General features: G+C 43.6%; 2 non-coding genes across 2 annotated transcripts; both read left to right on the plus strand.

Moving 5' to 3' along the window:
* The first annotated feature begins 12,440 nt into the window (after positions 1–12,440).
* LOC111879719 (small nucleolar RNA R38) lies at positions 12,441–12,523 on the plus strand. Its single transcript, XR_002846217.1, has one exon. It is a non-coding gene; the product is annotated as a small nucleolar RNA R38 (small nucleolar RNA).
* A 598-nt stretch (positions 12,524–13,121) lies between these two features.
* Positions 13,122–13,217, plus strand: LOC111879713 (small nucleolar RNA SNORD96 family). Its single transcript, XR_002846211.1, has one exon. It is a non-coding gene; the product is annotated as a small nucleolar RNA SNORD96 family (small nucleolar RNA).
* The last annotated feature ends 1,600 nt before the right edge of the window (positions 13,218–14,817 follow it).

Consider the following 14,817-nt stretch of genomic DNA (forward strand, 5'->3'; position numbering starts at 1 on the left):
TATAAGAATAAATAATACCTGGGAATCCGGTCTGTTACAATTCTCCCCCACTAGAACTAGACTTTGCCCTCGAAGTCTCGCTCTGCAAATAACTCCGGATGCTGCTCACGCATCTCACGCTTAGGCTCCCAAGTCATCTCGGACCCCTTTTGATGCTGCCACCAAACCAAAACCAAGGGTACCTCCTTGTTCCTCAGAACCTTGATTTTGCGATCTCTGATTGCCACTGGTCTCTCAGCATAATTCAGGCTCGCATCCACCCGAATATCCTCTAATGGAACCACTGTCGACTCATCGGCTATACACTTCCGCAGTTGCGACACATGGAAAGTGTCGTGAATCTGCCCCAACTCTGCTGGAAAATCCAAACGATAGGCTACCCGGCCTACCCTCGTGATCACTCGGAATGGACAAATATATCGGGGCCCCAACTTGCCCCTCTTCCTGAATCGAATCACTCCTTTCGAAGGAGAGACCTTCAGGAGTACAAGGTCGCCGACCTGAAACTCAAGCTCGGACCGGCGTCTGTCTGCATAACTCTTCAGACGACTCTGAGCGGTTAACAACCTCTGTCTGACCTGCTGGATCTGCTCTGTCGTCTGAAGCACAATCTCTGTACTGCCCATCACACGATGTCCAACCTCTCCCCAACAAATGGGGGTCCGACACCTCCTCCCATACAACAGCTCAAAGGGCGGCATACCAATGCTCGAATGATGGTTGTTGTTGTAGGAAAACTATGCCAAGGGTAAGTACGTATCCCAACTTCCCCCGAAATCCAACACACATGCCCGGAGCATGTCCTCAAGCGTCTGAATCGTCCGCTCACTCTGCCCGTCCGTCTGGGGGTGATATGCGGTACTAAAATGCAGCCTAGTACCCAACTCCTCATGAAACTTCTTCCAGAATCTGGAAGTGAAACGTACATCCCGGTCTGAGACAATCGAGATCGGCACCCCATGTCGAGATACCACTTCCCTCACGTACATCTCTGCTAACTTCTCTGCGGAAGAACTCTCGCTGATAGCAAGAAAGTGAGCGTTCTTCGTCAACCTGTCCACAATCACCCAAATTGCATCAACTCCCCTGGCAGTCCTTGGCAATTTGGTGATAAAATCCATGGTGATCTGTTCCCACTTCCATTCGGGAACCTCCAACGGCTGCAACTTACCATGCGGTCTCTAGTGCTCGGCCTTAACCCTACGGCAGGTCAAGCACCTCTCAACAAACCACGCAACATCCCTCTTCATACAGGGCCACCAATACTCCTTCCTCGGGTCCAAATACATCTTAGTGGCCCTAGGATGGATCGAAAATTTCGACCGATGAGCCTCTTCCATCAAAATGGGACGCGTTCCTCCCACAAACGGCACCCAGATACGCCCCTGGAATGTCATAAACCCCCGACCATCGGTAACGAACTCTAAAATCAATCCAACAACTCACTCTTTCTTCTGCATCTCAGGTTGCACAGCCTCGGCCTGTGCCCCACGAATGGCGTCCAACACTGGAGCTATCATGGTCAATCTCAAACATACATCCCGGAACGGGGTGCTCTCCGCCCTGCGGCTCAATGCATCGGCTACAACATTAGCCTTGCCTGGGTGGTACAGGATCTCACAATCATTATCCTTGACCACATTCAACTACCTTCTCTATCGCATATTTAGGTTGGGCTGATCCATCAAATACCTCAAACTCTTATGGTCTATGTATATCGTACACCGAACCCCATACAGGTAGTGACGGCAAATATTGAGGGCGAACACCACTGCCCCCAACTCTAGATCATGGGTGGGATATCTCGTCTCATGAGGCTTCAGCTGCATCGATGCATATGCTATCACATGCCCTCTCTACATCAGCACCGCCCCCAACCCCAAATCGATGCATCACAGTATACCACAAAGTCCTCCATCCCTTTCGGGAGGGCTAACACCGGGGCTTCGCATAACCTTTGGCAAAGCGTCTCAAAGGAGGCCTGCTGCTCGGGGCCCCATGAAAAAGCGATACCCTTCCGGGTTAACCTGGTGAGTGGCACCGCGATCTTGGAGAAGTCCCTGATAAATCTCCGATAATAACCCGCCAACCCTAAGAAACTCCTGATCTCGGAAGGTGACCTCGGCACCTTCCAACTCATCACCGCCTCAACTTTGGCCAGGTCGACCAATATCCCTTTCTGGTTAACGAGATGACCCAAGAACTGGACCTCTCGCAACCAGAAATCACACTTGGAGAATTTGGCATAAAGCCTCTCCGATCTCAGAACTCTGAGGATCTCCCTCAAATGCTCCTCATGCTGCTCTCTAGATCTCGAATATACCAAAATGTCGTCGATGAATACTATCACCGACCGATCCAGCATCGGCCTGCACACTCGGTTCATGAGATCCATGAACACTGTCGGGGCATTGGTGAGCCCGAAAGGCATCACCACAAACTCGTAATGCCCATAACGCGTCCTGAACGCTGTCTTCTGGACGTCCTCATCTCGCACCCTCACCTGATAATATCCAGACCTCAAATCGATCTTGGAGAACCAAGATGCTCCCTGTAACTGAGCGAACAAATCGTCGATCCTCGGCAACGGGTAACGGTTCTTGACCGTCAGCTTGTTCAACTCTCGGTAATCAATGCACATCCGGTGTGAACCATCCTTCTTCTTGACAAACAGGATAGGCGCTCCCCACGGCGAGCTGCTCGGCTGAATAAACCCCTTTCCCAGCAGCTCCTGAAGCTGCGAGGATAACTCTTGCATCTCTGGAGGTGCAATGAGATAAGGCACCTTAGCGATAGGCGCGGCCCCCGGAACCAAATCGATACTGAACTCCACTTGCCTCACAGGAGGCACACCCGACAACTCCTATGGAAATACATTCGGAAACTCACGCACTATCGGAACCTCATCAACTGACCTCGGTCTCTCAGAATCCACTCGCGTATCCATCACATACGCCACAAAACCCTTACAGCCCTGCTATAGACACTGCCTCACCCTAGCGGCCAAACAAAACACCGCACCGAATCTGCTCAACCAGTCCATGCCCACAATGACACAGACATCACCCATCGCAATAGGAACCAAATCAATTGGGAACTCAACACCAAAAATCTCGAACACGCACCCCCGGAGAATCTCCGTGGCATATATCACCCTCTCGTCAGCTATGGAAACTCTCAGAGGCTGACTCAATGCCTCACGACTAACACTGATATGTTGACTAAAAGCCAAAGATACAAAAGACTGACTCGCACCCGAGTCAAATAACACCAAGGCAGGTACAGAATTCACAAGAAAAGTACCTACGCATAACATAATATAAGCATAATATCTCGACATCAAAATAAATACACGAAACAATACATACCAGCCACGACATCAGGCGCTGCACGGACCTCTTCCGCGGTCAACTGAAAAGCTCTCCCTCGTGCTCTCGGCACCTCGGCCTTCACTGGCCGACTCTTGGTAGCTTTGATGGCGGCAGGGGCAGATCCCTGAGGTGCTCCCTGAGATGATCCTCGCAATTGCGGACACTCTACCTTCCGGTGTCCGGTCTGGTTTCAGTGGAAACAAACCGCAAACCCCTTGGGGCAGTCCTTGGCCATATGCCCCTCCTTGCCACACTTGTAGCAAGATCTCGCTCTACAGACTCCATCATGACCCTTGCCGCACTTCCCACAAGTGCGGCCCTTCTGCGCCGGTCGTCGATCCCTCCCTTGAGACTCCGCCTCCTCCCTGGCCTGAGTCTCTAGCTCAATCTCCCTCTCCCGAGCATTTTCCTGAAGCTCGGCAAATGTCCGGTATGAGGAGTTCGCCACGAACTCCCGAATGTCTCGCCTCAAGATACTCAAATATCGGCTCATACGTGCCTGCTCAGTGGACACGTGCTCAGGGCAGAACATCGCCCTCTCATGGAACATCCTGGTAATCACCGTAACAGACTCAGTACCCTGCTTGAGGGTCAGAAACTCCTGGGCCAAACGCTCCCTCTCCACCTGGGGAACATACTCATCTCGGAACATGGCAGTGAACCTCTCCCAGGTCACTGCCGCAAGCTCAGCAGGCGTAAAGTGCGCCGTCACAAACTTCCACTAGTCCTTCGCTCCCAAGCGATGCTGGTTCAACGCGAACCGTACTCTCAAATTCTTAGGAGATGAGCAAGTGAAGAAACACCCCTCTATGTCAGAAATCCATCTCATAGCCGCCATCGGGTCTTGGGTCCCATCAAACTCCGGCGGTTTTGTGTTGCTGAACTCTCGGAACAGCAACGCATCACCACCCTGTGGCCTCGCGGCAGCAATAGATGTGGTGGCCGCTGCAACAGCAGCCTCAGAAAGAGCAGCATAACGCTCATCGAAAGTCTCAATCAACGTGGTCTTAATAGACCCGAACATCTCTGGTATCTCTGCCTTGATGGCCGCAGCCACCTCCTCATGGATGATCTGGCGGATCTCCTCATCACTGGCCCCACTGCTCTCAGGCATAAGACGTGTCCTCACCATGATCTACCTTTGAAATACTACATACGATAAATTAGAATCCATTCGAGCATACTCACACTCGACAACTCATTCCTCCTTGATCCTTGGTATTCCAAAGATTCTTACTTGGGCTGTACTCCGCCCCGGTGCTTTCAGTAGTACGGGCCCAATACTACTATCCACACCATATCAGAATACACCCCAAGTCCTCCTCTTCGGATCCCGAATTCCAAGTACTCTATCATGCATAATCCACTCTCTATCAGATCTCTCATAAGCCCCTCGCTACTACCTACTCACTCTCAAGCATCTCATAGCAGCTCACCTTTCCCTAGGCTAAGGCATCACAAATCAGGCCACTCTAGTCATAATAGGAGTACCTAGCCTACTCTAGCATGAGAATACATCATATCAATATCAATATCACATAACATGAGGGTATTTTGGGAAATCACCATTCGGGCGCGGACTGATCGTACACACAACTCTGATCTGCATTTTTTCCAAAAATCTTTCACTCTTTTTGAAAATACTTCTCAAATCCTCAGTTTGAGTTCAAATACGCCCGAAGGTGTACTCGAATCCCTCAAACCAAGGCTCTGATGCCAACTTGTAACACCGTAAATTTCAAAACAATTTTTCGCATTTTATAAAAACACAAATCATTTTTACATTCATAAAAAAAACATTAATGTTTGAAACTCAATCCATGCTATATAAAATTCCCAAGATCTGATAACATAAAAATCTCGTGTGTGTGTGTGTACTGATCAAGCCAGCGCCTTCCCACGGTCATCACTAGTACCTGAAACAAATAACACTAACACTGTAAGCACAAAGCTTAGTGAGTTCCCCAAAATACCACACATAACACATATTAGCCACTTGAGGCTAGAACTCTGTGGGTCCGTGGACCCTACTCTGTGAACCCTCTGGTTCTAACTCTGTGAACCTTCCGATTCCAACTCTATAAACATGCACAACATAAATCACATAGAAATAATGCAGTACAACACATAACATATATAGTATACAAATACTCTATCACATAACTCTGATTACCTACTCAAGGTAAAGTATAGTGAGAAGACTCACCTCGCGTATCTTGATAACTCGCAAATCCTGGAAATCACTCGCGCTCGATTGCCCGAGCTATAATCCTCCTATAACACAATATATCTCTAATTAACACTTTCACAACTAAGGTTGACTACCCCTATCAAGTCAACACTGGTCAACTCTGGTCAACGGTCAACGGTCAACTCTAGCAATCACTCTGAAAGGACCAATATATTTGGGACCCAACAACGCACCCAATCCTGATGCATACGTTATCACATGCCCTCTCTGCATCAACACCACACCTAATCCTGATATAGATGCATCACAGTAAACTACAAAGTCCTCCACTCCCTCAGGAAGGGTTAATACCGGAGCTTCGCACAATCTCTGGTGAAGAGTCTCAAATAAGGCCTGCTGCTCAGGCCCCCATGCAAAAGTAACACCCTTCTGGTTCAATGTGGTGAGAGGAACATCTATCTTGGAGAAATCTATGATAAATCTCCGATAGTAGCTGGCCAGACCCAGAAAACTCCTCATCTCAGACGGGGATCTCGGCACCTCCCATCTCATAACCGCCTCAATCTTGGCCGGGTCGACCATATCCCATTTTGATTAATGAGATGCCCCAAGAACTAGACCTCTCGTAACCAGAAATCACACTTGGAGAATTTAGTATAAATCCTCTCCGCCCTCAATACTCCAAGGATCTCCCTAAGATGCTCCTGGTGCTGCTCTCTGGACCTCGAGTACACCAGAATGTCGTCAATGAACACGATCACCGATCGATCCAACATGGGCCTGCGCACCCGGTTCATGGGATTTATGAATGCCACCGGTGCGTTGGTGAGCCTGAAAGGCATCAACACAAACTCGTAATGCCCATAACGAACTCTGAAGGTTGTCTTCAGGATATCCTCCTCGCAAACTCTCATATGATGATATCCAGACATAAAATCAATCCTAAAAAAACAAGATGCTCTCTGCAACTGATCGAATAAATCGTTGATCCTCGGTAGCGGATAATGGTTCTTGACCGTCAGCTTGTTCAACTCCCGGTAATTAATGCACATCCGGTGTGAACCATCCTTCTTCTTAACAAAAAGGATAGGTGCTCCCCACGGCGAGCTACTCGGTCTGATGAAACCCTTCCCCAGCAGCTCCTGGAGCTGTGAGGATAACTCCTGCATCTATGGTGGCGCAGGGCGATAAGGTGCCTTGTAAATAGGCACCGCACCCGGAACCAAATCAATCCGGAACTCTACCTGCCTCACGGGAGGCACACCTGGCAACTCCTCGGGAAAAACATTTGGGAACTCGTAAACTATCGGAACCCCGGAGATAGAACTCGACCTCTCTGTAGCAACCCGCATATCCATCACGTACGCCAAGAAGCCCATACAACCTTGTTGTAGACTCTGCCTCGCCCTGGCAGCAGAGTAGAAAGCTGATCCAGATCTGGTACCCTCACCATACACTGTAAGCACTCCCCTATTAGGGTATCGTATAATCACCAACTAACGCTCGCATTTGATCACAACTCCAAAACGGCTCAACCAATCAATGTCTACGATGACACAAACATCACCCATCGCTATCGGCACCAGATCTATCGGGAACTCGACACCAAAAATATGTAACACACATCCTCGGAATACATCAGTAGCGAAAACCGCATGCTCGTCGGCTATAAAAACCCTCAGAGGTCAACTTAAAGCCTCATGTCGGATATTGATGTGACGACTAAAAGATATAGACACAAAGGATCGACTCGCACCCAAGTCAAACAACACCAGAGAAGGTACGTAACTCACAAGAAAAGTACCTATATATATAACACAGAATAAGCACAACAAATCTCAAAATAGTATAAATAAGGGAATACATACCAGCCACGACATCGGATGCTGCACGAACCTCCTACACTGTCAGTTGAAAAGCTCTCCCACGAGCCCTCGGAACCTTGGCCTTCACCGGCCGACTATCAGTAGCATGCAAAGCAGCATGTGCGGAACCCAGAGCTGATCCCTGAATGATCTGAGGGCACTCGGCCTTCCGATGGTTAGTCTGGTTGTAGTGAAAACAAACTGCAAATACCTTGGGGAAATCCTTCGCCATGTGCCCCTCCTTGCCACATTTATAGCAAATCCCAGCCTGACATGATCCCTCGTGACTCTTGCAGCATTTACCACAAGTGCGGCCCTTCTGGCCCCCAGCTCTCGTATCAGCAGGCTTAGCCTGCTTCGTCGCCGACTGCGACTGCATTGGTCTCCGGTCCCTCCCCTAGGACTCTCCCTCCTCCCTGGCCTGCAACTTAAGCTCGCTCTCCCTCTGCCTGACATTGGTCTGAAGCTCAGCCAATGTCCAGTATGACGAGTTCTCCACGAACTCCCATATATCCCTCCTCAGTATGCTCAGATATCGGCTCACACGTGCCTACTCGGTAGACACGTGCTCAGGGAAAAACAACGCCCTCTCATGGAACATCCTCGAAATCTCAGTCACAGTTTTTGTTTTCTACTTAAGAGACAGAAACTCTTGGGCTAACTGTTCCCTCTCCACTTAGGGAATATACTCGTCTCGGAACAACTGTGTAAACCTATCCCATGTCACTGCATCATGATCTGCAGGGGTAAAGTTGGTTGTCACAAACTTCCACCAGTCCTTCGCTCTTAAGTGAAACTGGTTCAACGTAAACCAAACTCTCAAATGCTCTGGGCATGAACACATGTAAAAATATCCCTCGATGTCGGAGATCCATCTCATAACAACAATCAGATCCTATGTCCCATCAAACTCTGGTGGCTTCGTGTTGTTGAATTCCCGGAACAACAACGAGTCACCTCCCTGTGGTCTAGCAGCGACAACAGCCACAATAGCTACAGCAACAATGGCCTCAGTAACAGCGGCATACCATTCATCAAATGTCTCGATCATGGTGGTATTTTTAGACCCAAACATCTCTGGTATCACCTCTCGAATGTATGCAGCCACCACCTCATGAATGATCCTGCATATCTCCTCGTCACCAGCACTACTGCTCTTAGGGTTGTGGCATGTACCCACCATGATGTCTCTGAAACACAACACAAAAATCATTAGAGACTCGCTCGAGCATACTCACACTCGATTTCCCGCCCCCTATATGCTCCTTAGTACCCTAAAGATTCTTGCTTGGGATGCATACAGATCCGGTGCTTTCAGTAGTACGTGCTCAATACTACCTTCCACACCAACCTGTAGTCACCCCAAGTCCTCCTCCTAGGATTCCAATTCACAAGTACTCAATCTCCCATGAATATTAGACTACTCTCTCAGTAGACTCCTCATATACTCATCTAGATATCTCTCTTAGATTAACCCTCGACTCATAACTATTTTTAAGTGATTCCTGCTAAATACTCTTACTCAGCACATACTCAAGGCAACAACAGGTAGCAACAATTCCTAGGCTAAGGCATCACAAATTAGGAAACTCTAGCCCTAAATACAAAATAACTAGTCTATCCTCTAGCATGCATCCCTAACATCTCATAAATATCTCATAACACAAATAAGTAAGGGTTTTGGGGAAATCACCATTCGGGCTCTGGCTAATTGTACACCCTGGTCCAACTCGTTTTTCTTTTAAAACTCTTACTCGTTTTTAGAGAAAACATTTCTTTTGAATTTTTTCCTCAAATCCTCAATTTGATTCCAGACACACCCGAAGGCATATCCGAATCTTTCAAACCAAGGCTCTGATACCAACTTGTAACACCTTAAATTTCCAAACATTTTTTTCATTTAAAAATCACCTTAATTCGTTAACACAACTATAAAAATCTCCAAATATCGAGTTATCAAAAACACATGTTCATTAATTGTTTAAAACATAATCCAAGATCCTCCAAAACATATATCCAACTCATGTGTGTACAATCAGGCCAATGCCTTCCCGTGATCCATAGAAGTACCTGAAACACATAACACATAACACGGTAAGCACGAAGCTTAGTGAGTTCCCCAAAATACCACACATGTCTCATTAGCCTCTCATGGTTATACTCAGATAAGACCCTCCGATCAATGTGTCTCAGTGGGACCCTCCAGTCCCACAACTCGGGTGGACCCTTCGGTCCTAACTCAGCAAGCTCAGAATAATACACAACATAAATCACATAAACATAATGCATGATGTCACAATACTCAATATAAGCACACAAGACCCTCCGGTCACACAAAATTACCACTCAAGGTAAGTATAGTGAGAAGACTCACCTCGTAAGAAATCATATAACCTCGAACTCAAATCATTGTTCTAGCCTCCGCCTAACACATATGATAATTATCTCTAATTAATAACGGATCTCAAAGAAGCTAGACTAAACCCTTCTACAAACTCACAGAAGGATAAAATACCATTTTACCCTTCCATGGCCTTAATAGTCTACAAATTGACCAAACCCTAAAAGTCAACGGCAGCGTGTACGCTGCGCGTACCAACCCTCTACGTTGGGCGTACTCCTTTGCCATGCATGCATCGAGGATTCTCGACCCTACGTTGCGCGTACTGAGATTACGCTCAACGTACGCCCCAATTTTGCTCTTCCTACTCATTTGGTCATAATCTATTATGACCTTAACTCAAATCTCTGATCTGGATTCCCTAAAGGCTCATACTCCATAAAATACGTGCCGTTAAGCCTTTGCCTGGATGAAAAAGTCACAAACACCAAAACTCTCACTCTCTATTCTCAAGAATGCTCATATATCATGCATGGGTGGGTTTAAACGTCCAAGTCTCGATTTTTATGACTCTACACCACTAAAAACACACAAAGGAGCTGATAATAAACTCTAGAGCTCTATATCTCATAAAGCATCCAACTTTGGGACCAAAACCCTAAAATGGACTAAAATGATGCACATATCAAAAGGGGTGAGAAAGCTTTGAGCTTTATACCTCTAACTGAAGCTCCAACCACAGATAAGCTCAGATCCAAAGCCTGGACTCCCACTCCTTCCTCTTCAAAGCTCCTTCTTTACTCCAAAGAAACCAGAAGGACACTTAATAGCTCACAAACGGACACACAAGCTCAAGGGAAACAAAAATAGGGTTTGAGAGGGTTGAGGTTTGGAAATTGTGGCTAGAAATGAGGCCATCTTGTTCCTTAAATAGGGACACACCCTTAATTAGGGTTTTCACTATGGGCCTAGTACGCCCAGCGTACCATAGGGTACGCTCAACGTACTAGGTGCCTTCCATGTCAAAAACACGCACATGAGTACGTTGAGCATACACACGCGTACGCCCCGCGTACTCATTTACCACCTTTTCTCAAATAAAGGGCCAAACTTGACAATTACCAAAAGAACAAGGGTTGATGAGGTATACCTGACCTAGGGATGTTACAGGAGTGGGCCTCAGATTTTGGGTTATCAGGATAATTATTGATTAAGATTGTATTTCTTGTTAGTTGGCGTGAGGTTATTCGGTTCAATGTCTAGAGTAGTTATTTGATTATCAACGGATTGAGGTAAGTCTCCTCATTGTACTCGTTGGTTGAAGGCATCAATGTCGACCCACTAGGTTCTGTTATGCTAGTTGTCTTTGTAACTTTTGCATGGTATGTTTAGCTAGGCCTATTTGTATGTTGAGCTAGGCTCATTTTATGTTGAGCCAAGCCCATTGGTATGCTGAGCTAGATCCATTTGTACGTCGTGGCAACTTAAATGAAGTTGCGGTCAATCCAGGTCATATGCCACCACGTCATGACCCTCCAATTCTCATTATAATAAAGCAAAACAACGCCTTGAAAACCCGGATGTTACAATGAGAATTTATATCTATAACTACAATAACTTCAAGACTTGGTAGAGTAGTGGATACAAGTCTAATTGTCTCTTAAAAACCATGGTTTAGGACTAAAATTAGCAAAAGTGGATAAAAGTCAAATCGTCCAACAAAAACAATGTGCAAGGACTAAAATTGGCAACATATAAAAGGCCAACGGTGACATCTCAAAGAGAAACAAATGGTGGGTGAGTTGTCAAACATGGATAACCATTTACACTTGTTGAAACTAAAGTTTAGTTCAATGATTTCTAAATGATAACATGGGTGTATTTGGGATTGATTTTTAAACTAAATTTTTTTTTTTTTAGAAAATAACTTTTTGATTTATGTCTTCTTCCAAAAAAAATATATAAATAAAATATGTTTATATGAACTTTTGAGGATGCAAAGTAAAAAAACCAAAAGTTAATAAGAGTTACAAATAGTAACTTCTTAAACTTCTTCTTTTTATTCTCAAAAAGTTAATCTAAAATAATTTTTGAAATTACTAAACAAAATTTTAAACTTTTGACTTTTAGAAAAACCAAAAGTCCAAAAAATTATTAAAAAGAAATACCAAACACCATCCGTGTATAATATGAATTAGGAACAATAATATTAGCTAACTGGTACAATATCATTAGGAACAATACTATTAGCTAAAGTAACCATGTGAGAGAGGTTGTAAGTTATTTTATTGTACATATATTTATAATTTATAATATGATTGGGCTTGGGCTTGGGCTCAAATACGTGCAATATAATTTTCACTGGCCCGACACTATAAGCTATATAATCAGCTGCACGCAGGACTCACAATCGCAACATTTGAAACCCTAATCTTTCTATCGGTCAATCTCAAGCCGTCACCTTTTAAAGCCAATCTAGTCTCAATTCATTCCCCGCTTGATCTCTCTTTCTGTTTCTATTGTTTGATTTGTTTTCTTGATTTAGATAAAGTCACAGGTCTATGTTGTCAGCATGATAAAGTCCCGTTTTTTTTCTTCGTTTAGACCATCATATATTTGATTGGGTCAGATTTATACAGAGTAACAAAAGTTGTTCGTGAGCTATTGATGGGGGTTGTGGATGATGAGATCATATTTTTACACAGTTATCCCTGTCTGATAAATTCGTGATTGATTCTTGTGATCTGACACAGAACCCCATTTGGATTTTCACATCATTTTTCTTGATGAATCTTTTATAATCTGTTCGTTATCCGTTTATAACGATGGCTGATTGATTGATATACGTTTCGGTTTGCCACTGTATAGAAGCTCGGCGCATATATTAAGTATATATCACCAAATGAATATACATCTGATTCTTTTGTTAATATCAAGTATACATATGCTTGAATTGAACTATAGAATCGATGTATATTCATTTGATGCACTATACTTGATCTATACCAAAGACTTTGCTCTTCTTCTAATGATGTATAAGGTATGGTCTAAGTTTTCATGTCGACGAATTACAAAACTTTGGGGCGAAATATTTGATTTTCGTAAAATCCAATGTTAAATCGTCGTAAATTGAGCTTTTTCTGCATCAAAACAGTTGAGCCTTCCTTCACAGGGAGGATCCTGTTGGTCGGAGAAGGCGTTGTCACATCCTATCGCCTTGGGGAGCAGGTTCTGCCATTACCTCTTGGGATTGGCCGTGAGAAAAACATTTATTTTGTTTTCTTTAAATGTTGATATTTTGTTTTAAATTTGTTTTATAAAATTTATTTATTAATGAAGTTAATTAAGTGAATTGGCCAATGACGAGATCTGTTATAAAAGAACACCATCTTTCGGGACTGAATGGCTTTTAAAAAAGCTTTGATGTCTATTCTGCAATACTGAGGCCTTTTTTAATAAATATTATAATATAATTTTATACTTTGTACATGATGTTGTATTGTAAGATGAAAACTTTGTGCTTATGGACGGTCAAGTGCTGTTTAGATCTAAACATCAACAGGACTTAACTTTATTCATAAGCTAGATTTAAATGTAGCTATCTATGTCTTTCATGCTGACTCTGAATTTTCGAGTAGGTGTTGCAATCCATGATGTGGCTAACATTTTTTTATTTTCATTATCTAGATTCGTTAAATATTTATACTAACTATATTAGATATATATCATCACAAATTATAAATGTTATAATGTAAGTTAATGTAGATACATCTGTTCAGGAAACCTATTTGTCTAGATGAACTTAATTTGGCTTTACGAAATAATAATGTTGGAAAGTGTTTGAGAAACTCTACTATTGTTTAGGGGCCCAACAATTATAAATTGGTATTAGGTTCTTTGAAAACTATATGGACTATGTCTATTTGTTAGATACAACTTTTTTGGACCTAAATTTCCCAATATCATTTATATGGACCATACCGATGTTGTGTTGAGGGCCGATGATGTTTGGAGGAATGGTTAAGATTAAATAATTCTAGTAGACATTGTTGTATTTAAAACGAATTTGGATGATGAATTCATCAAGATGATGTCATTCCTTTAAACAAGAATTGTGATGATAAGTTCCCCTAAAGAATCTTGTCTAGATAATTAGAACAAATAATCTAATGATGAAGATATTGAAACAAATGAGGTGGTAGAGGATGCATATGTTGTGGAACATTGTGTTTTCAATCCTAACTTTCACTAGAAACAAAAAAACTATTTTTGATATGAGATTTAAGAACCCAAATTAGCTGAAGTGCTTGCAATTCTCTTATTCATTTTCAAATTGATGTCGACTATTTCATTTAAAAAATACAGTAAAAGGGTGCTGGTTTTGTGTCCTAAAGGAGAGTGCACTTTTAGGCCGTGGGCATCATAGATATTTGAATTAATATACATTTCAAATCAAAATCATTTATAGATAAGTATCAATGTGCTGGAAACTTCAAATTAGAAATAATTGTCAATTACCAATGAAATGATGGACTCACTAGGAGACTTTTCTTAGATAAAAACTCACTATTTGACAACTCAGATTCCTGTTGCATCTATCCAGGCATTCTAACATATTCAGAGCAACAAAACACTAAATAGCATCAAAAAATTAGGATAGAATTCTCATTCATAGACCTGGGGACAAGGTTAGTGCTCCCACATAAAATACCAAAGACGACCAAATTATTCCTGAAACATCTAATAAAGCAAATCTACTAATAAAAGCAATCAAGGCTAAAGTTGGGGCTTATCAATACCAGCGGCCAAACTCTCACTTTGTCCTCGTAGTGAAGAAAAGAATGGGTATCCTTTGTATTCTTGTTCAAGTGTAGGGGCCAACATGAAGGATAAACCTGAAGCAGCCAACCATGCAAATATAACATCAGTGGCCCAAGATAAGAAACGAAAAATCCCTCAAACTTCACTTTATCAAACTCCTCTGTGAGATGTTTCTCTTTAGGTTCTTCAAACTTTGGCATCTTTCATCCTGGTCGCATAATCTTTAAA

This window comes from Lactuca sativa, chromosome 5 (genome assembly GCF_002870075.4).
Source record: "Lactuca sativa cultivar Salinas chromosome 5, Lsat_Salinas_v11, whole genome shotgun sequence".
NCBI classification, from domain to species: domain Eukaryota; kingdom Viridiplantae; phylum Streptophyta; class Magnoliopsida; order Asterales; family Asteraceae; genus Lactuca; species Lactuca sativa.